The sequence below is a fragment of the Lactuca virosa genome, chromosome 5 (genome assembly GCF_052849685.1).
Source record: "Lactuca virosa cultivar CGN04683 chromosome 5, Lactuca_virosa_CGN04683_v6, whole genome shotgun sequence".
NCBI classification, from domain to species: Eukaryota; Viridiplantae; Streptophyta; class Magnoliopsida; order Asterales; family Asteraceae; genus Lactuca; species Lactuca virosa.
In genome coordinates this window covers 366,938,909-366,961,037 of record NC_136430.1, presented here as the reverse complement: position 1 = coordinate 366,961,037, position 22,129 = coordinate 366,938,909, and positions in this window count along the sequence as shown.

Here is a 22,129-nt window from a genome sequence, read left to right as displayed (position 1 = left end):
TTGTTCTTTGCAACTATTTAACCATACTGACATTTAAGTTATTTGTTCTAGAACAACTTAGAACTTAATTTGGTTAATTCTAAAAAAGTAGAAATCCTTCAATTTCCATTTTTACACCTAAGTCACTTCTTTTTTACACCCAATAACTGAATATTCAACAATGAATGCAGTATGTGGTCTAAAAACACGCTTCATACGACAAATCAACAAAGTTCTCTTAAATTATATATGTTAATTACAATCATTAAGATACAATCTATATGATTTTTTTTCATTAATTAGTAGATATAAAAAGAAAAACTTTCAGAAAGTCCTTAAACTTTAACCCTGTTAACGAACATCATCTATGATTGTTTATTTTAAGAAAAAAACCTGAAAACTAACTTTAGCCAGGAACAATGGTTTTTTGTGCAAGTGTTTACCGGTTTTCAAGGCTAAATTAAAAAAAAAAACCATCAGGGAGGGCTTTTGCGTTAATAGAGCCAAACTTCAGGGATTTTATTGCAAATTTCCCTCTTAGATACATTTATCTTTTAGTTTATCCATTAACTTGTGAAATTGAGGCTATACACTCTTCTAATTAATTGTGATAAACATGGTGTTATTTATAGGCGTTTTGTAGTTGTTTAAGGCTTGAAGCATTATATTCCCTAAAGCTAATTACTTTTACAAGTGAAAAAGACTGTTCTCGTGTAGAACATGCATTCATCAGGTGCCATTTTGGATATAGAAGCTACGAAATTCTTGTTACATACATTATTGTAGTGTTTATTGTTAGACACTGTTAGATTAGTATCAGATATTATCCTTATTTCCATATTTATATTTGATTTAGTTTTGGTGTTCACTTTTGATATAATTTTCATATTTCAGTATAAATATTAGCATACTAGGTGTGAGACCCGTATATTACACGAGTTAATTAAAACAAAAGTTAAATATTAAAGTGTAAATATTTTGGTTTACCTTCTATTATTTTATTATTCTCAAAAAGATGTTTAAATAAATTTTATTTGAAAAATAAGAAAACAAAGCACAAAAAAAATCTAAGATAAATATGAAGAAAGTATGTTAGTTTATTTAACCAACAACCATAAACATGTGTGTTAAATGTTGAAAGGGATAAACTAATATTTTCAAAAAATACAATAACACACAACTTTAAAGTCAAATTGAGTTGTCTTATTGCATGAGAAGCTTCAACCTAATGTTTTTATTTATGATTCTTCGATTGGTGCAAAAGAAATGAATAGGAGGCTTATGGAATTTGATTTTTTTTTTAAATGGAAAGATTATGGTTAAGCAAATCAAGGAGATATAAATGGAAATTGGGGACCCAGACTAAGTAAGAAAAATTGGTATTAATTAGAATTCACCATATTTAAAACATTTAATAAATTACCATATTTAAATAGAAGTCTTATGTGGATTTTTAATTTTAAAATTTGAAAAAACCTAGAATTTGACATGTGGATTTTATTAATCTAGAAAAAACTCACAAAATTACAAATGTCAAAAGTAATGAGACAATGACACGTGACAAATTGATTTTGATTTATTAGAGTTTACATTGTAATCTATAAATACCTTTTAATGAGAATGTGAAAAAAAACTTAAAAAATTAAGAAGACAAATGATTCAAACTTCAATCGAAGAAAATCCAAATTTGAGATGGCAAGTCTCCGGTACAAACGAGATTACCAAATTAAAAAATAATGAGCGCTAAAAGCCAAGTATGCTACTAAATTAGAAACGGATGTTAACTCATCCTGAATTGAAGAATTTGCTCTTCTCTCTTCAGTTTTCCTACTGGTTTGTTGACCCAATGCATCCACCCAAAATCCGAAAATAGCATTAAATTGCTCATGATTAGTTGCTTTAAAATGTGTCTTTTTCCTCGTATACACCTCGCGGTTCGTATAATTACTTCCCCCCCCCCCCCCCCCCGGTAAAACGCCTTGTCCTCAAGGATAAAAATTATGGAATTGCTCAGCTAACATGCCTCACAAGTAGCTTCTTCCACAGGTTGTTGATACCAAGCTACCAGTAATTCCAACACCAGTTGACCCGCTTCTGGAACCCAACAATGATCTATAATAGAAGCAGGTTGGACATCAATTTCCCAATCCTTTGATATTAGTAATGAAGCGATTGAATCTAGAGAGAATGATGTTGAGTGTGAAGCCATTGGGCTAGTCAAAAGAAGTGGCAGGAAACAAGGAAAGCCAGAAAACATGGAGAAAGAAAAAGGGGACATCCATGTTTTGAGGTAGTGGATGAAGACCCGGATGTTTTTTTTTTTTAATATACTTTCTCAATTTCAATCTCTGTAAATGAGATTGCTCTGTATTTGTAAGGATGTATCCATCACAAACTTCACAGAAAAAATATATACACTCCTAGTTACCCTCGTGTGGACGTAGGTCAGAAATAGACCGAACCACCTTAAATCTTTGTTGTTCTTGTGTTTAGAGTGGTGTGTTAAGTGTCTCGATCCTAACAAGTGGTATCAGAGCAAGGTTTTAGCTCCAGAAGGTGATTTTCAGTTTTTTGGTCGAAATTTTTTTTCGTCAAAAACGATTTTGGTGTATACCGTTGGAAAGGTCTCGTTCCGAAGATTCCGAAAATATTTTTTTCTGAATTTTTTGACCACCGGAAGACGTCCAAATCGCCGGTCAAAGGTTTGCCGGAATAGTTACCGAAAAAACCAGTTCGCCGGAGAAGACGACACTGTAGCACCGAAGTTCCGCCGGAAAAGACGACACTGTAGCAGGAACTGTAGCACGACGTCAGCGGTGACGTCAGCAAACACTGTAGCACGACGTCAGCGGTGACGTCAGCAGAAACTGTAGCAACACTGTAGCAGATTTGAAAATTTGCAATTTGGCCCCTGAATTTCCAGAAAATTGCAAGATAGGTCATTATTCTTTCAGAAAATGGCAGAAAGCAGTAAGCTTCAGATTGAGAAGTTTGATGGGAAAGATTTTGGTTGGTGGAAGATGCAAATTGAAGATTTGCTCGTGCAGAAAGATTTGGACGCAGTTTTAAGTGAAAAACCGGAGGCGATGACACAGGCAAACTGGGAGACTTTGGATAAGAAGGCCAAGGCATTTATTAGACTGACGTTGTCAAAGGATGTTGCCTTCAACATTTTGAAGGAGACCTCGGCAAAGGGAATCATGGAGGCATTGTCTAATATGTACGAGAAGCCGTCGGCAGCAAATAAAGTCTTCCTGATTCGGGAGCTAGTCAACACGAGGATGAGGGAAGGAAGTTCAGTTACAGTGCACATCAACAATTTAAACTCGATTTTATCTAGACTTGGGTCAGTGGGAATAAAGTTTGAGGATGAAGTTCAAGCTTTACTATTGTTATCATCATTACCTGACAGTTGGTCTGGAACAGTTACAGCCGTTACTAGTTCCACAGGATCGAAAGGGCTCACTTTTGAAGGAATTCGGGATTTAATTCTAGGCGAAGACGTCAGACGAAGAAATTCCGGGGAATCATCAAGTGAACAATTGAATGCGGTCAGAGGTAGAAGAAATAACAGAGGTAGTGGGAGCGGGAACAGGAGAAGGAGTCAGTCGAGGACTCGAAATGATGTGACTTGTTGGAACTGTAAAGAGGTTGGACATTTCAGGAATCAATGTCCAAAAGACAAGAAAGAAGTTAACGCTGCAGTAGACCATTCAGATGATGATGTTTTGATCTGTAGTGTGGAGAGCAATGTGGATTCCTGGGTTATGGATTCGGGTGCTTCATTTCACGCTACCCACAGCCGTGAAGCACTGCAGAATCTGAAAGAAGGAGATTTTGGTAAGGTAAGACTGGCAAACGATGAGGTTCTTGATGTGACGAGCATAGGTGACTTAGATTTGAAGACTCTAGTTGGTCCATGGACTTTGAAGGATGTCCGGGTAATTCCAAGTCTGAAGAAACAGCTGATTTCTGTTGGGCAGTTGGATGAACAGGGGCACGAGGTTAAGTTCACGAATGGGCAGTGGAAGGTTGTCAAAGGAAATCTTGTGATAGCTCATGGACATAAGAGGGGTTCATTATATATGGTCAGATTACCATCTGAGGGAGTAACCGTCCCAGTTCAGAAGAAAAACAAAATCCGGTTCATAGAGTCTCGTGGACAGAAGAAGGTTTGCTTTGCAGATGGCAAACCCAGAGTCACATGTCAGATTCAGGTTCAACGTGTTTGGAACGGTTCAGAAAAACCAGTCAAGGGCATTCATAGCAGTGGGAGCATGGGCTTTGTTTCAGCTAGAATACCCAGAACACAGTGGGTTAAGAGAACCAGTATTCCATCTGTAAAAGTCTCTCCAGATTATCTGTTTCACATGGAGAGTGTCGTTTGTTCTCAGGATGTTCCAGGATCGGGCAGTTCATTTCAGTGGGAGCCGGTGGAGACAGAGAACAGGTCAGTGGCAGACTTAGCCATGACTGATGTGTTGGAGCTAACGGAAGCTTCAACTAGCCTTCAGGTCAATTGAAGAGAAGGCCGGGGTAACTAGGAAGGAGTCAAGATCAAAAGTTTTTACAGAAATACAGATACACAGTTGAAGCTATGGTGAAGATTGTTTCGTTGCTTCAAGTGGGAGATTGTTGAGTGTGAAGCCATTGGGCTAGTCAAAAGAAGTGGCAGGAAACAAGGAAAGCCAGAAAACATGGAGAAAGAAAAAGGGGACATCCATGTTTTGAGGTAGTGGATGAAGACCCGGATGTTTTTTTTTTAATATACTTTCTCAATTTCAATCTCTATAAATGAGATTGCTCTGTATTTGTAAGGATGTATCCATCACAAACTTCACAGAAAAAATATATACACTCCTAGTTACCCTCGTGTGGACGTAGGTCAGAAATAGACCGAACCACCTTAAATCTTTGTTGTTCTTGTGTTTAGAGTGGTGTGTTAAGTGTCTCGATCCTAACAAATGAGCCATGTGCCAATTTAAGCATGGAGACGTGGAAGCAATTATGTAAAAATACCCTGATCTCCTGCTTCAATGTCGGCTAATAAAATTGAGTACACAAGCGTTTAAGTCTTAAAAACCCCGTCGTGTCCACCAATCGGAGAAGTGTGACATTCTTGGAGAAATTTGAGTTTGAGATTTGGGTATATCAAATGACGATTCTGCCTTTATAAATAAAAGATGGCCATACAAGGAGAAACTTGAAACTGATGATGGGTCAGATTGAAGCTGTTGGAATATATCTGTTGTATAAGAATCTTGTTGGAGCCCCACTTGGATGTACGTAATTTCAACATAATATCAAACTGATACAGTTAATAGCTCACATGAATAGGATTTCCGAGAGAGAGCATATGCTCTCCTATTCTCTTTCCTAGCTCTATGCCTTATAGAAAAATCATATGGCATGAGCTTAAGTAATATATAATGTTGTTCGGTTGTGGTAATGTGCTGCCTCAATAAGAACTTCATGGTATAATGATCAGTATGAATGAGAAAATGGTGCCACAATAAATAATGATTCCATTTCTGAACAAAGAGAACCAATTCCTATAATTCCCGATCGTAAGCCAATTTAACCCGATTAGATGGAGAGAACCCTTTACTTAAATTGTCTATGGGGTGATCCTCTTGAGACAAAATGGCTCTAACTCTTGGTATTGATGTGTCACATTCCACAACAAATGTTTTTGAAAAATCCGGTAACCTGAGAATAGGGGTAGAAAGTAGTGTTTGTTTCAGTGTAGTGAACATGATATATGCATCATCAGACCAAAGAAACATGTATTTCTTCATAAGGACTGTCAGGAGACGTGCGATCAGCCCATACATCGGTAATAACCCGTGAGACCAAGAAATCCCTAACTTCTTTAATATTAGAAGGGATAGGCCATGATTGTACATCGTAGACTTTTTCCTGTTCAGCCTGTACACCTTCTGCAGTATGACATACTCGAGAAAGGAAACTGTGGATTTTTTGAAATGGGAGCTTAATGGGAAACTGGAGGTCATATAGTAATTTTAGGGTTTATTCGAGATGTTAAATGTACGACTCCATGTTGGGATGTATAAGAATAGTTCTCAAAGAACACTAGTATAAAACGACATATATATAAGGGAGAAATAAGTCGTTCATGAAAATGTATTATTGCTAGGTCGAATAAAAACCGACTCCATGTGAGCATGGTAATCCACACACATCCTCCATGTATTATCTTTTTTTACCAGCAAAATCAGGCTTGAAAATGTATTATTGCTAGGTCGAATAAAAACCGATGCTAACAACTCTTCCACATGTTTTCTATTTCAACCTTTTGAGAATGGAGGTATCGATATGGCCGTATGTTAGGTGGGTCGAGTTTGGAAGTAAGGGAATGGAGTGGTTTTGTGAACGATTTGGTGGGAGGGTTTTGGGTTCTTCAAGGACATTGCTACGGTGGTATATAAGAGGTTGCAATAGAGTTGGGATTTCTGGGTGAGTACCCGGTTCAACGGCCAAGTGTTGTAAAATGGATGACTTTTGGGGTCCGATTGAAATACCTTGCTATTTTAACGTTTACCATCTACATTAGAAATCATAAACATATCCCTCCAATTTTCTTGAACCATATTTAGTGTTGCCAACCATTGAATTCCCAATACTAAATCTGCTCCATCGATTGAAAAATGATATAAATTCTGAACAAATTTGAGTTCATTGATTTAAAGTGTGAGGTTCTTGCATATGTGGTTACACCCGATAACATCTTCATTCCATATTTGAACACCAAAAGGTGCCACTGTTTGGGTATTGAGTTTCAATTCATTTACTAATACATATAAGATAAAATTGTGTATGGACCCCGCATCAACTAAAATAAGTACCTCGGTAGAGTGAAGAATACCTTAAACCTTCATGGTTGTGGCATGAGGTTTACAAAAGATAGCATGTAAGCTAATCTCAACAACATCATTAGAATCCCCCTCACTATGACTAAGTTCATTAATTGGTTGCTCATCAAGGTCTTCCTTCACATTTTACACCAATGATCGAGTCTATATTTTTTCTCACACCGGTAGCACTCACCCCTGAGATAACGAGGTTGTTTCTTAGCATCTGAAATTCATATAGGTGTTTTAGAGTTGTTGGATGAGGCCAATGTATAGGTTCAAGCTTTGGGTTTATGTTGGGTTGATTTTGAATGTGTTGTCCAGGTTAGCCCCCTCCCGAAACGAGTATGGTTGATTTTTCACTTAAATTCGAAAGCGATACTCAGTGCCTTGTACACCATTTCCGACTTCCGAATTCTCACATGCTTTCAATTATTCTTTGAGACCATTGAGTAACACCCCTAGTTAGAAATGTTCAGGCCAGTTAGAAACCCGAGAAGAACATTTAGTGAATTCTTGTTGGTATTCTTTTACTGTTCCTATTTATTTTAGATTGCATAAATTTCCGTCTGGGTTTTGGAACTCAGTAGGCCCAAAGTTGTAACATCCCAAATTTTCAGGTATATGAATTTAAAAGCTTATATATATATATATATATATATATATATATATATATATATATATTCAGGACAACTCATCGTGTAGAATGTTTAATGCCTGCGTATATTTTCAATGTCTACTCGACGAGTTGGAAGGCCCCAACTCGACGAGTTGACGGCTGTATATGAAACCCTAATTTTCAGGGTTTTGCACCCTATTTAAAGAACTTATGACTCATTTGTGGCCTCCCTCATCGTCCCCTCAATCCAGAGAAAACCCTAATCGCGCCTCTTTCCCCATTTTGAGTTTTTTTGTGCTTAAAGAGTGTTCTTTGGTGCTTTTCTTGAAGGAGCTTGAAGTTAGTGGTGCAAGGTTGAAGGGAGAAGCGTTAGTTCCGGGATTTTCAATGTTGTTACAGCCACTTGGAGGTATAAAGTCGTTATCTTGATCATCCCTTCTTCTAGAACACACAATATAGTTTCATTAAGTATCTAATTGCCAACAATCTAAGCAATTATTGATAAATTAGTTTGTTGCAACATATAAAGATTCGAAATGATTTTGTATTAATTTACTCAACATCTAAGCTTTCAACACCCTTCCCTTTTCCTTTTGTTATTTCTCTCAAGTGGGATGGACATGGTGTTGGCTACACATGCATATTGGTCAAAATATCAATCAAAGCAAAACCTGAAGCATTAGACTGAACAGATTCAGATAATTGGGACTCCGGTTATAGTATGATTATGTATTTTCTTTCTTATCTGTTTTTTTTTCAAAACTAGAATGGATGCTTTATTCCAAGTATCTGTACCAAGAGAATAAAATAAGACATGCTAACATGAGCATTGAAACTGACAAGAGAGAAGGAATCTATGAAATACACCAAAGTTAGGTATGATCTCTATCTCTCTTTCTGGTTTTCTTTCTTTCTTTGTCAGATTTGTGTTCCATTGGACTTATCTTTCTCTTTCTCACTAAAAACCCATCACCTGCCACGATATGTCTCCCTTCTCCGCCATATATACTTATTTTTTTTCTAGCCAACAAGCTTTTTTGAAGCTTTGATGAGTGTGACAGGAAGGTGAACCAAATGGAGGTGTAGGAATGAAATTTGAAGTCATGAAGAGGAACAAGAACAGGGACGGAAATATGGTGCTTCATTTTGTTTGAATTTTTCGACCATTTTTACGAGCTCTAAATGAAATTTTGTATTATTTTGATTTTCTATCCAGTGCAGGAATGGGTCAAATCTGCCACTAGGTTTGATTTTTTTCCTTTCTCAATCTTTGTCATTGCATTTGCTTTCCCTGTTTTGATTTATATTTATCATTAATGTTGTCAATTGTTGTTTCCATTATCTAAAAAATTAAAACAATACAGGATGCATGTGATGCAAAGGGTAAACTAGATTGCTATGTAAAGGGTAAACTAATTGATGTTCATTTATTAATAATTGGTGTTTCTGTTATCTTAAAACTTATTACCTCCAACTTATGTTTTCATGTGATTTAAATAGAACCCAACCCGCTCTTGATATTCACTCAACAACGCATTCTCTGATCGAAAATCAAAAACGATCTCACCAGGGCCGGTCCATTGATTTTCAATGCCCAGGGCGTGATACTAAATTAATGCCCTTATATATAAAAATATTATATAACAAAACTGAAATAAATTTTATAGTCAAACTAAATCAAACAAAAACATACAAAAATTGATCTAAAACATTGCTTCCATGCAATCTCATATTTTATGATAATCAAGCCTTAGTAGAAATTGACTTTACATACTCAAAACCGTGAATTCGTATAATCGTTCATGAGTGATGGTCCTTCGAAGATTTAATTTTAATAACTTCAATTTCACAAAAACTTATTTTCGAGTAAACAACTGTGTACCAACAGCAAAATATTGTATACTACCAACTTATTGGGAAACATGTCCATTTCCTTTGCAAACTCCTTAATTTGAATAGTTGTCTAAAGGTGTTCACCTTTTTATGCTTCATCCAACAACATTTCCTGCAAAATTTGTAACTCAATAAATAAATCCGGTCCATCATTATCAAGTTCATCACCTCTAACAAAATTCCTATTTAAAGAGCTTGTAACTTATTTGTAAGATGTTGTTCTCTCTTTTTTTTTATTTCTATTTTGAGCACCCAATACTAATTTACTAAAAAGCATATTTATACTTGAAGAAAAAAAAAGATTGAAAGTCAAAAAGATATAGTAAAAGCAAAGAAGGATACAACCTGAAGTTGGTTATCCATAACCACAATCAAAACAAAAACAAAAAATGGTATCAAAAATTTAGAATTAACATTTCATATTTTCATTAAATCAATTAACATCAAAATTTTAGAAATCTAATACATCATACTTTCAGAAATTAAAATAAATAATCCGATTATTTAGAGAAAACACATTATATTATACATAAATAAAAAAACACATCTGTTTTTTTGAATATCAGAAATCACATATCAAAATTTACATATCAAATTTTCAGAAATTAGATACATCAGAATTTTAGAAATTAAAATAACTTATCAGATTTTGACATACATCAGGTTTTCATATAGCTCAGATTAATCAGAAATCCAAAACACACCAGTTATTTAAAATCAGAATTTACATATCAGAATTTCAAAATCAGATTTACATATAAGCATCTCAAAATTGGAATTTGCATATCAGAATTTAGCATACATCAGAGTAATAAAAAAATTAGAAAAATAATTACATCATGAATTTAAGAAAATCTTATTGCAGAAAATCTTATTGCAGAAAACCTTATAAAAGTCACAAGAAATTGAAGAAAAAAATTACCTCGAAAACTAATAAATCTTATAGTAGGTCTGGATCAATAAAACTACAACTTTTATCAACAACTTCACTTCACCACTAAGCTATATAAGAAAACTAAAATTTCAAAATTCTTAATCAATAATCACTAAGCGACTGAGTCAGGATGAGAGAAAAGAACCGTGAGTTTACTTTATACTAGATCAAGATTTATAAATTTAATCACCAATCATCTTTCAGCAGAACCAAACGCATCATCTTCTTCGGGCGTGTTCGGCAAAACTAGCTGGTAGCGGGTAGCTTGTAGTGGGTAGCAGGTAGCTTGTAGCTTGTAGCGTTTTGTTAAACGCTACATGAAGTAGCTTTTGGATTTGGAGCGTTTTGTTTAAACTAAACGCTAGAAGCTTGTAGTGCCAAACAAGGCTTTCTGTTCAAAACGGAGCGTTTTGTCAAATGCTAGAAGCTAGAAGCTCTCAAACGCTCCGTGCCGAACACGCCCTTCATCTTCATTTATTAGGCGTGGATGTTGCTTAGATCAAGATTCAAGAATTCAAAAGCTTGATAAATCGATTTTTCAGTTGGCGCCTAATTAGGTCTCGTTCTGGATGCCTTGATGGACTAAACCAGCTATTGGATGAAATTTGGCCCAAATATTACAATACCAATAACAAACCACAAAAAATTGATGCCCCATTAAGATTTGCTTCCTGGGCCATGGCCCAGCTCGTCCTGGGCTTGGGCCGGCCCTAGATCTCACCTTGCTAGAAATCTCCCTCACGAAGTTACTATTATTGGTTTTATGTGTGTGTAAAATGACAGACTCATTTGAGTAGGTAAACCCCTTATCAGTTGATGTTTCGATTTTGCGATGTGTGCACATCAGATCTTAAGGTTTCTTCTTCGGGTTTGGTGTAGGTGTTTACATCATATGCAATAATTTATTTTCAATTGATATAACTTTATTGTTGCAGGATCCATGGCTATTTTGATGCCTAATGAACCAGATGTTAATTTAGCAAGTGACCAGTGACCTTAAATATACAAACTTCTTTGGGTTGATTTGTTATTTTGATGCTATCTTGAAACGGTTTAGGTGCAACAAGGTCAGTAGTAGGGTTTAAATGTTTAATGCAATAGGAATCAACATTTTATAATTGTTTAATTTGATAATGCTATTTTTACAAAATTTATGGTTACCTATTTTTTATAGAAATATAAATTTTTTATCTTCTTTACAATGGTTATCAATTACGTTTTTGATGGTAAATTCATACAACTTTTAACAAGAATTGCTAAGAGTTATCCTACGAATCACGAAGTAATTAGTGAGACCAATTGTAGATTCATGAATGATGTTTAGTTGGATACTTGATATAATTTCAAGAATTATATTATTAATAATCACTTGCATTTAGTCATTTATACAAGGCTGTTCTCTTTCTTAAAAAGTTTAAACTTATTATCATATTTCAATCTGCCATATTTGAGGTTTGCTAACTTTTTTTATTGCTTAGTGGTTCGAAATTCAGTTCATTGGTTTTTGCTACTGAAGTGTTGAAGCTCTTAATGTCTACTGAAGTGTTGAAGCGCTTAATATGAAGTACTTCGATTCATTGGCTTGCATTTTCTATTAGTCATTTCAGTAATTAATGGTGGAGTTCAACTTAGTAATAATAGATTTGATAATCTATAATAATTTATTCGAGCAAATAACAGCAACACATATTGGTTTAAAAAAATATGTTGCAGCTTTTGACACTCTTGCCAAAATATCAATAGAGAAATAGACGATTTAACCTTTTCATAATGTTTTGTACTTATGCATTACTGTAACATCCGGATTTTCAGGTATGTTATTTTTAATTATTTATTTTTGAGGATCATTGATCTACTCGACGAGTTGGTGCTATAACTCGTCGAGTAGAAGCGGGGTGGCCACGCGAGTTTAATGAACTACTCGACGAGTCCAAGAGTAGACTCGCCGAGTAGGCGCTGTAAGTGGAAACCCTAGATCCCTGGGTTTGGGACCTATTTAAAGGCACTTATAGCCTCATTTGCGGTCACACCTCTCTGAGAAGAAACCTTAATCGCCCTTGAGCTTGTGAGAGAGTCTTGAGCCTTACTTGAGATTGTGAGTGCATTTTGGTGAAGGAAAAGAAGATTCCAAGCTAGGATTGAGAAGAGGCTGATAGATCTTCTGCTTATTCGTCCAAGAGCTTCTATTAGAGGTATCAAGTTTGAACCTTTCCCTTTTATTTGAGTAGATCTCTCATCTTGAAGATTAGGGCTTCTTTTCCTTTCTTTTTGGGACCTTGAGGATTTAGGGTTCATGAGGAGGCTTGAACTCCAGATCTGGACCTTAGGAGGTCTCTAGCACCCAAAGGTTTCTGCTTTATTCAGCCTTGATGGTATTTATGAGTGAAAACCCCATTTAAATCATGTTCTTGGCATTTCATGCCCAAAATGCCATGCATGGACACCAAGTTCAGACCTTTACGTGATTATTGGGTGTTAGAAGGCCAGATCTATAAGTTAGAGAAACAGATCTGCCCTCAGGAGGTTGTTTGAGCATTCTCATGGATGAAACTCGCCGAGTCCATGAGCGGACTCGACGAGTCGGATCGTGTTGCACCACGATTCGTGATCAGTGGTAACCGTCAAGAAAAGGGCTAACTCGACGAGTCGAGTGAGGCCTTAGGAGTATTCAGAGGACACGTATGGACTCGCCGAGTCACCCGAGTGCACTCGACGAGTTTGGTCAAAGTTGGACCGTTGACTGGTGTTGACTTTTAGGGTTCGGTCAACTTTTGGACATTGGATCGTTGGAGGGGTAAAATGGTCTTTTCCCTTCTGAGTGAATATAGGAAGGGACTAGTCTAGCCTTTGAGAGCCGTATTAATTAGAGATAATTACTTTATGTGATTAGGCGGAGGCTAGGTCAGATATTCGAGTTCGAGACTTTCCGAGATTACCCGAGGTGAGTCTTCTCACTATACATTACCTAGAGTGGTATCTATGTGCAGACCGGAGGGTCTTATGTGTTATGTGTATGTTTGAGTTTATGTGCATTGTGTTATATGTATGCTATATGTTATATAGATCGGACCGGAGGGTCCAACGATTTAGACCGGACCGGAGGGTCCAACGAGCTAGACCGGACTGGAGGGTCCAATAAGCTACGGGACTGGAGAGACACATTGACCGGAGGGTCATACCGAGTTATAGCCTCGAGTGGCTTATGTGTTGTATGTGGTATTTTGGGGGGAACTCACTAAGCGTTTATGCTTAACGTGTTATGTGATATGTGTTTCAGGTACCAGCGAGGATCGCGGGAAGGCGTCGGCATGATTTGTACACACTGGCAGAGGATTATGTTTTGAGATTCTGGGATATGTTTTATTATGATGACATTTGACACATGAGATCTTGAGAATATTATATGAGTTTTATCATGTATGAGAAATTAAAAATTGTTTTAAAATTTACGTCGTTACAAGTTGGTATCAGAGCCTTGGTTTGAGGATTCGGATGCACCTTCGGGCGTATCTGAACTCAAACTGAGGATTTGAGAAATTTTGCATAAAAGAAACAATTTTTCTAAAAAGAGAAAAAGATTTTTGAGAAACGCAGAACGAAGCAGTATGTACAAGCAGCCAGCGCCCGAACGGTGATTTCCCAAAATACCCTTACATTATGTGTTATGAGATATTATGTGATATGCTATGCATGCTAGAGTAGGCTTGGTATTCATATTTAGGACTAGAGTGGGCCTGATTTGTGATGCCTTAGCCTAGGAGTTACTGCTACTATGATATACTTCGTGAGTGAGTAGGTAGCAGCGAGGAGCCTATGAGTGGTCTACTAGAGAGTAGCCTGAGTTTAGTGAGATATAGAGTACTTGTGATCTGGGATCCTAGGAGGAGGACTTGGGATGAATACTGATGCGTTGTGGAAGGTAGTATAAGGGCCCGTACTACTGGAAACACCGGACCGGTGAGCAGTCCAAGTAAGAATCCTTAGGGGACTAAAGAACAAGTAGGGTTGAGTATCGAGTGCGAGTATACTCGAGCGAGTCTCTGAATTCTTTTGTGTTGTATTTCAGAGACATCATGGTTGGGACGCGCCACCACCCACGAGGCAGTGGTACTAGTGGTACCAGTGATGAGGAGATCCGTAGGTTGATTCACGAGGAGGTGGCTGCAGCCATTCGAGCTGAGATTCCTGAGATGTTTGGGTCTATCAAGACCACCTTGATTGAGACGTTTGACGAGCGGTATGCTTCTCTTACCGAGGCTGCTGTTGCTGTAGCCACCGCAGCCGTCGCCGCTGCCAGGCCACAGGGGGTGACTCGTTGCTGTACCGAGAGTTCAGCAACACGAAGCCACCAGAGTTTGATGGGACTCAGGACCCGATAGCCGCGATGAGGTGGATCTCTGACATTGAGGGATGCTTCTACACCTGTTCTTGTCCGGAGCATCTGAGAGTACGGTTCGCGCTGAACCAGCTTCGCTTGGGGGCGAAGGACTGGTGGAAGTTTGTTACGGCAGACTTCACTCCTGCAGAGATTACAGCGGTGACCTGGGAGAGGTTCACCACCATGTTCCGAGATGAGTATGTTCCCCCGGTGGAGAGGGAACGATTTGCACAGGAGTTCTTGTCCCTCAAGCAGGGGACGGAGTCTGTGACTGTGATTACACGGATGTTTCATGAGAGGGCGTTGTTTTGCCCTGAGCACGTATCTACCGAGTAGGCACGTATGAGCCGATATCTGAGCATACTGAGGAGGGACATTCGTGAGTTCGTGGCGAACTCGACATACCGGACATTTGCCGAGCTCCAGGCGAATGCCCGGAAGAGGGAGATTGAGCTAGAGACTCAGGCCAGGGAGGAGGCCGAGTCTCAGAGGAGGGATAGGCGGTCGGTACAGTCTCAGCCGGCAGCCAAGCGGGCAAAGCCCGCTGATTCGAGATCTGGAGGTCCGAAGGGCCGCACTTGCGGGAAGTGCGACAAGAGCCATGATGGGGTGTGCAGAGCGGGTGTGTGCTACAAGTGTGGGAAGGAGGGGCATATCGCGAGGGATTGCCCCAAGGGATTTTCGGTTTGCTTTCATTGTAACCAGACAGGCCATCGGAAGGCCGAGTGCCCGCAGCTACTACAGGGATCAGCGCAGGGATCTGCACCTGCTGCTAGAGCTACCGAGGTCCGGCCAGCAAAGGCCGAGGCACCGAAGGCTCGCGGGAGAGCCTTTCAGTTGACAGCGAAGGAGGTCCGCGCAACACCCGATGTCGTGGCTGGTATGTATTCCTTTATTTATTTATACTAAGTTTGAGATATTGTGCTTATTATGTGGTATGCATAGGTACTTTTCTTGTGAGTTATGTACCTGCTTTGGTGTTATTTGACTCGGGTGCGAGTCGATCTTTCGTGTCATTAGCGTTTAGCCAGCACAACAGTACCCGGCGAGAGGCATTGAGTCGACCTCTACGAGTTTCCATAGCTGACGAGCGAGCGGTTTATGCTACTGATATGATTCGAGGATGTGTGCTCGAGATTTTCGGTGTTGAGTTCCCGATAGATCTGGTACCGATAGCGATGGGTGATGTCTGTGTCATCGTGGGCATGGACTGGTTGAGCCGATTTGGAGTTGTTATAGACTGCGAGCGGCAGTTGGTGACCATACGAGACCCTAGTGGGGGAGTGCTGACGGTGTATGGCGAGGGTACCCGATCTGGGTCAGCATTTTGTTCGGCTGCCAGAGCGAGGCAGAGTCTACAGCAGGGCTGTAGAGGGTTTGTAGCCTATGTGATGGATACTCGAGTTGCCGCAGAGAGGCCGAGTTCTGTCAGCGAGGTACCGATAGTGCGAGATTTTCCGGATGTTTTCCCCGGGGAGTTGCCGGGTGTGCCTCCCGAGAGGCAGGTGGAGTTTCGCATCGATTTGATTCCGGGGGCAGCACCTATTGCCAAGGCACCCTATCGCCTTGCGCCACCGGAGATGCAGGAGTTATCCTCGCAGCTTCAGGAGCTGCTGGGGAAGGGATTCATCCGACCGAGTAGCTCGCCGTGGGGAGCCCCGATCCTTTTTGTCAAGAAAAAGGATGGTTCACACCGGATGTGCATTGATTACCGGGAGTTGAACAAATTAACGGTCAAGAACCGTTATCCATTACCGAGGATCGACGATCTGTTCGATCAGTTGCAGGGTGCGTCTTGGTTTTCCAAGATAGACTTGAGGTCTGGATATCACCAGATGAAGGTGCATGATGAGGATATCCAGAAGACAGCATTTAGGACTCGTTATGGGCATTACGAGTTCGTGGTGATGCCTTTCGGGCTTACCAATGCACCAGCGGTGTTCATGGACCTCATGAACCAAGTATGCAGGCCGATGTTGGATCAATCGGTGATTGTGTTCATCGACGACATTCTAGTGTATTCGAGGACCAGAGAGCAGCATGAGGAGCACCTGAGGGAGATCCTCGGAGTACTAAGATCGAAGAGGCTTTATGCCAAATTCTCCAAGTGTGATTTCTGGTTACGAGAGGTCCAGTTCCTGGGACATCTCGTTAATCAGAATGGGATATTGGTCGATCCGTCCAAGATTGAGGCTGTGATGAGTTGGGAGGTGCCAAGATCCCCCACCGAGATCAGGAATTTTCTGGGTTTGGCCAGCTACTATCGGAGATTTATCCGGGATTTCTCCAAGATTGTCGTTCCCCTCACCAGATTGACCCGGAAGGGCGTTGCTTTTTCTTGGGGTCCAGAGCAGCAGACCTCGTTTGAGACCCTTTGCTGGAGAGTACGCGAAGCCCCAGTGTTAGCCCTTCCGGAGGGGATAGAGGATTTTGTGGTTTACTGTGATGCGTCCATATCAGGGTTGGGTGCGGTACTTATGCAGAGAGGGAACGTGATAGCATACGCATCGAGGCAGCTGAAGCCTCATGAGACGAGGTATCCTACCCACGATTTGGAGTTGGGGGCAGTAGTGTTCGCTCTCAAGATATGGCGCCATTATTTGTATGGGGTTCGGTGTACTGTATACACGGACCACAAGAGTTTGAAGTATCTGATGGATCAGCCCAACCTGAATATGCGCCAGAGGAGATGGTTGGATGTGGTAAAGGATTACGACTGTGAGATCCTGTACCACCCGAGCAAGGCTAACGTGGTAGCCGATGCCCTGAGCCACAGGACGGAGAGCGCCCCGATTCGAGATATATGCATGAGGATGACGGTGATGACTCCGGTATTAGATACCATCCGAGAGGCCCAGGCAGAGGCTGTGAGACCGGAGAACCGCAAAAGGGAGCGGGTGATTGGACATGTGTCCGAGTTTGTGATGGATAGCCGAGGGCTCATGACCTTTCGTGGTCGGATTTGGGTGCCGTATACGGGCGGGGCACGTAGCACTCTGTTGGAGGAGGCGCATAGATCGAGATTTTCGATCCATCCCGGGGCCACAAAGATGTATTTGGACCTGAAGAGAGACTACCAGTGGCCCTGTATGAAGAGGGATGTTGCATGGGTAGTATAGAGTTGCTTGATCTGTCGCCGGGTTAAGGTCGAGCACCAGCGTCCGCATGGAAAGTTGCAGCCACTAGAGGTTACCCAGTGGAAGTGGGAACATATTTCTATGGATTTTATCACCAAATTGCCAAGGACCGCGAGGGGTGTTGATGCAATTTGGGTGATTGTGGACCGGCTGACGAAGAGCGCTCACTTCCTTGCTATCAGTGAGAGCTCGTCTGCAGAGAGGCTGGCAGAGACATATGTGAGAGAGGTGGTGTCACGGCATGGAGTGCCGATCTCGATTGTGTCAGACCGAGATGTACGTTTCACTTCCAGGTTCTGGAAGAAATTCCATGAGGAGTTGGGTACGAGATTGCATTTCAGTATTGCTTACCACCCACAGACGGACGGGCAGAGTGAGCGGACGATTGAGACACTCGAGGACATGCTTCGGGCATGTGTTATGGACTTCGGTGGAAGTTGGGACACATACCTACCTTTGGCTGAGTTTTCTTGTAACACCTGGTTCTTGGTACGTATTCTTTTATCAAATCTTTAAATGTTTAGCATTTTGGGTCTTGGACTCGACGAGTTGAAGGACCAACTCGCCGAGTAGAAGCGGGATGGGACGCGGGGTTTAAGTGATGTACTCGGCGAGTCGGGTCCCCGGACTCGGCGAGTAGACCCTGTTTGGACAAAAACCCTAATCCAGGGGTGTACACCCTATTTAAACACCTTAACTCGGCCTCCTTCGTCCCATTTATTCCCAGAAGACCCCCCGTAGCAAACCCTAGCCGTTATTGAAGAGTTTTAAGGCATTTAGAGTGATCTTGGTGATTTTGTGGTTCAAGGAAGAAGGAAAAGCTTGAAGGATCAAGAGGAGGCTAGAGGGATTCAGTTGTGAGCATCATTTGCAGTCTTCAGAAGGTATAAAGTCTATACCTTGCTCTTTCATTTGTTAGATCCCACTTTGGGAAGATTTAGGGCTTTTATGAGCCATTTTGGTAGCCAACCATGTTTGCAAACGTGGTTGGGGGTTTGAGCTTCTGAATGACATCATTCAGAGAGTCACTAGGCAGATTTGGGTTGCTTTTGCACCCATGAAAGGTTCCATGTGCCATATGAGCTTGTTTTATGTCCTTTTGAGCTCAAAGTCCCATGCAAGCACGTAAAGGTTGTAACTTTACGTGTTAGATCGATTGTAGAAGCTTGGATCTATCTTTTGATCAAAGGATGTACATCAGAAAGCAAAGATTTAGGGTATGGACGTGACCAACTCGGCGAGTCCACTATTGAACTCGGAGAGTCTAAGGGTTTTGCCCTTTCTGTTGAGGGTCAAAAGAACCCAGTTGAGTGTGGAAAGGTTTTAAGGGGGTCCCAGGGAGTGAACCAACGTTCTGGACTAAGCCATTGTGCTGGAAGTTCATGGGACTCGGCGAGTGCATGAACGGACTCGGCGATTCCAAGGCAATCTCCTTAGAACTCGTCGAGTTGTTCATCAACTCGGCGAGTTGAGGACAGATCTGGTTCATCAGATAAAGGACAACTCGACGAGTTGCTCATCAACTCGGCGAGTCGGATGAGTTTTCATGGGGCGTTCGAATGAGAGAAGAACTCGTCGAGTTGACGGTCCAACTCGACGAGTAGGGTCACGGATGAGGACGAGTAGAGAGTGAGGGACTCAGCGAGTTGACGGCCCAACTCGACGAGTCGGGTCAACTGGAAGTTGACTTTGACTTTGACTTTGACTTGACTTGGTTGGGGGTAAATGGTCATTTTACCCTAAGTATAGAGATAAGTTTCTAACTGAGTGTTTATGGGGTTTGTAGCCAGAGGATTTCCGGAGCAGCAGCAGATGGAGGTTTCCCGCACAGATTATCAGCAGCCACTTGTACGAGGTGAGTTACCTTCCAGTAGCGGTGGGTCTACGGCCACAATGTCGGCCCACCAGTAGGAGTTGCATGATAGATGATTGTCTCTGTGATATTCATCTAGGGTTGTTACTACCTGTGATATGTTATGTGCTAAAATAATATGACGCTATGTACTAGTGACGGTAGGGGGAGATAGTCCCCAGATTACCGGCCGATAGGGTCGAAGGGGCGGTCGTGCCCAGACATGCTAGATAGATTATGTGATAAATGTGTTATGTGGTAGTAGTAAGGGGGTGAAATAGTCCCCAGTACCCGGTCGAGAGAACCGAAGGGGAGACCAGCACCCAGATATGCTAGTCAGTACCCGGTCGAGAGGACCGAAGGGGAGACCAGCACCCAGATATACTAGTCAGTATCCGGTCGAGAGGACCGAAGGGGAGCCCAGCTCCCATATATGCTAGACAGTATCCGGTCGAGAGGACCGAAGGGGTAGGTCGGGCACCCAGATATGCCGGACAATATATGTATGTTATGTAACTGTATGGTATGTGGTACGATGAGGGAGCTCACTAAGCTTTGTGCTTACAGTTTATAGTTTTGTTTTCAGGTACCTCTTCGTCGAAGGGGAAAGAGCTGGCGCGGTAGCGGCACATCATACACACACATTGATTTCCGCATCATGAGTTATTCTGGGATTTGCACTCTGACATTATTATGTTTTTATAAAATGGTTTCCGGACACGCGACATTTTTATGAAATGATATGATCAGTGAATGTTTTATTCCTAATGTTTGCTAAGTATATGTTTCAAAAATGAATTTTTTTTTGGTTCGTATTTTGGGATGTTACTAGTTGGTATCAGAGCCCTGGTTTGAGGGATTCGGACACACCTTCGGGGGATGTCTGGACTCAAATCGAGGGATTAAAAGATTTTTTTTATAAAGAAATGATTTTCTAAAGACTGAGTAAAAGAGTTTCGAGAAAGAACGAGGTGTGTGATGAGCGCGACCGGCCGAGCTCAAGTAAGTTTTCCCCAAAGTACCCATACAAGTTTATGTTATGATTATCAGTTTCAGTTTCAGTAGAACAGCATGCTAGAATAGGACTAAGGATCTAGGAATGATGCCTTATGTGCCTGCTTTATGTGTTCCAGCTTTATGAGAATTGCATGCTAGTACCGAGTAGACAGTAGTAGGATAGCCTGTTTAGGTTATGTCTGATAGTATGAGCTTAGCAGTGTATGCTAGTACAGATCAGTCGATATGATAGCCAGAGTAGTACATACATGATTATGTGTACTCAATGTCCGAATGCTGCTTGCTATGTGCTTTTAGGAGTTCTAGTTGTCTTTCACTAACTAGTAAACGAATATGTTAAGATACATATTGCAAGGACTAAATAATTTCAGAGGGTTGGGTCTAGCCCTATTTCGCAGCTCTCGTTTGAGTCCAACCGTTGTAGGGCAGGATCCCTCATTCGAAGAATTATCTAGTCTGAGTAATATGTAATAGTATTCGCAAGCTAGTTAGGGGAAGAAAGCAGGGACTTCTTATGCAGCTGAGGGCGGAGAGTGAGTTGGCGACTTCCTAGGGCGAGCCTAGGATGAGATTAGCATGAGATCAACAGTAGTAGTAGGGACTTGGTGGAGTCGAGGCAGTTCTTGAGGAAAGTACGGATAGATGTGGAAGGTAGTATGGGCCCATACTACTGAAAGCAGAGGATCCGTACTTGAATTAAGGGAGGCTGAGGCGAGACCAGGAACCTTGCAGTAGACATGATCCCTTTAGATGTATCAGTACCACTGACAGTTGTCGTTATGTATTGCAAAATGGTGGTACTACGCTCGAGGCCAGCAGTTGGCTGTTCAGGAGAGGGATCGGGTTCGGGATCAGGTTCCGAACCAATAGACGAGAGGCTACGCGAGTTCATCGCGTCAGAGATCACCAGAGGCATCCTTGATTCGACTCCCATTATCTTCGGGTCGATCAAGGAAGGGATAGTGGAGTTGATGGAGGATCGCCTCAGGGCATTCAGGAGCGACATGGCATCTGGCCAGTCAGGATCTCGCACACTGTCCTTCAAGGACTTCCGGGGCAGTGGTGCGCCGGATTTTCACGGGGCAAAGGACCCCATAGCTGCCAGGCGATGGATTACAGACATTGAGTCTGCACAGTTGACTAGCTTTTGCCCCGAGGGGTCGAAGGTGAGATTTGCAGCAGGATGTTTGAGAGATCGAGCTAGGGATTGGTGGGAATCCGTTGGTGACTCGTTGGGAGCCTCGGCTGTCGAGGCTATGACCTGGTCGGACTTCGTGACCAGGTTCAGGGCAGAGTTTGCGCCGGCTGTCGAGCTTCAGCAGCTGGCCAGGGAGTTCCTAGATATGAGACAGACGACGGAGACTGTGGCGGAGATCACCGCCAAGTTCCGGGAGAGAGCGTTACTGGTGCCCCAGTACGCGGGTGATGAGGATATGAGGAGGACCCGC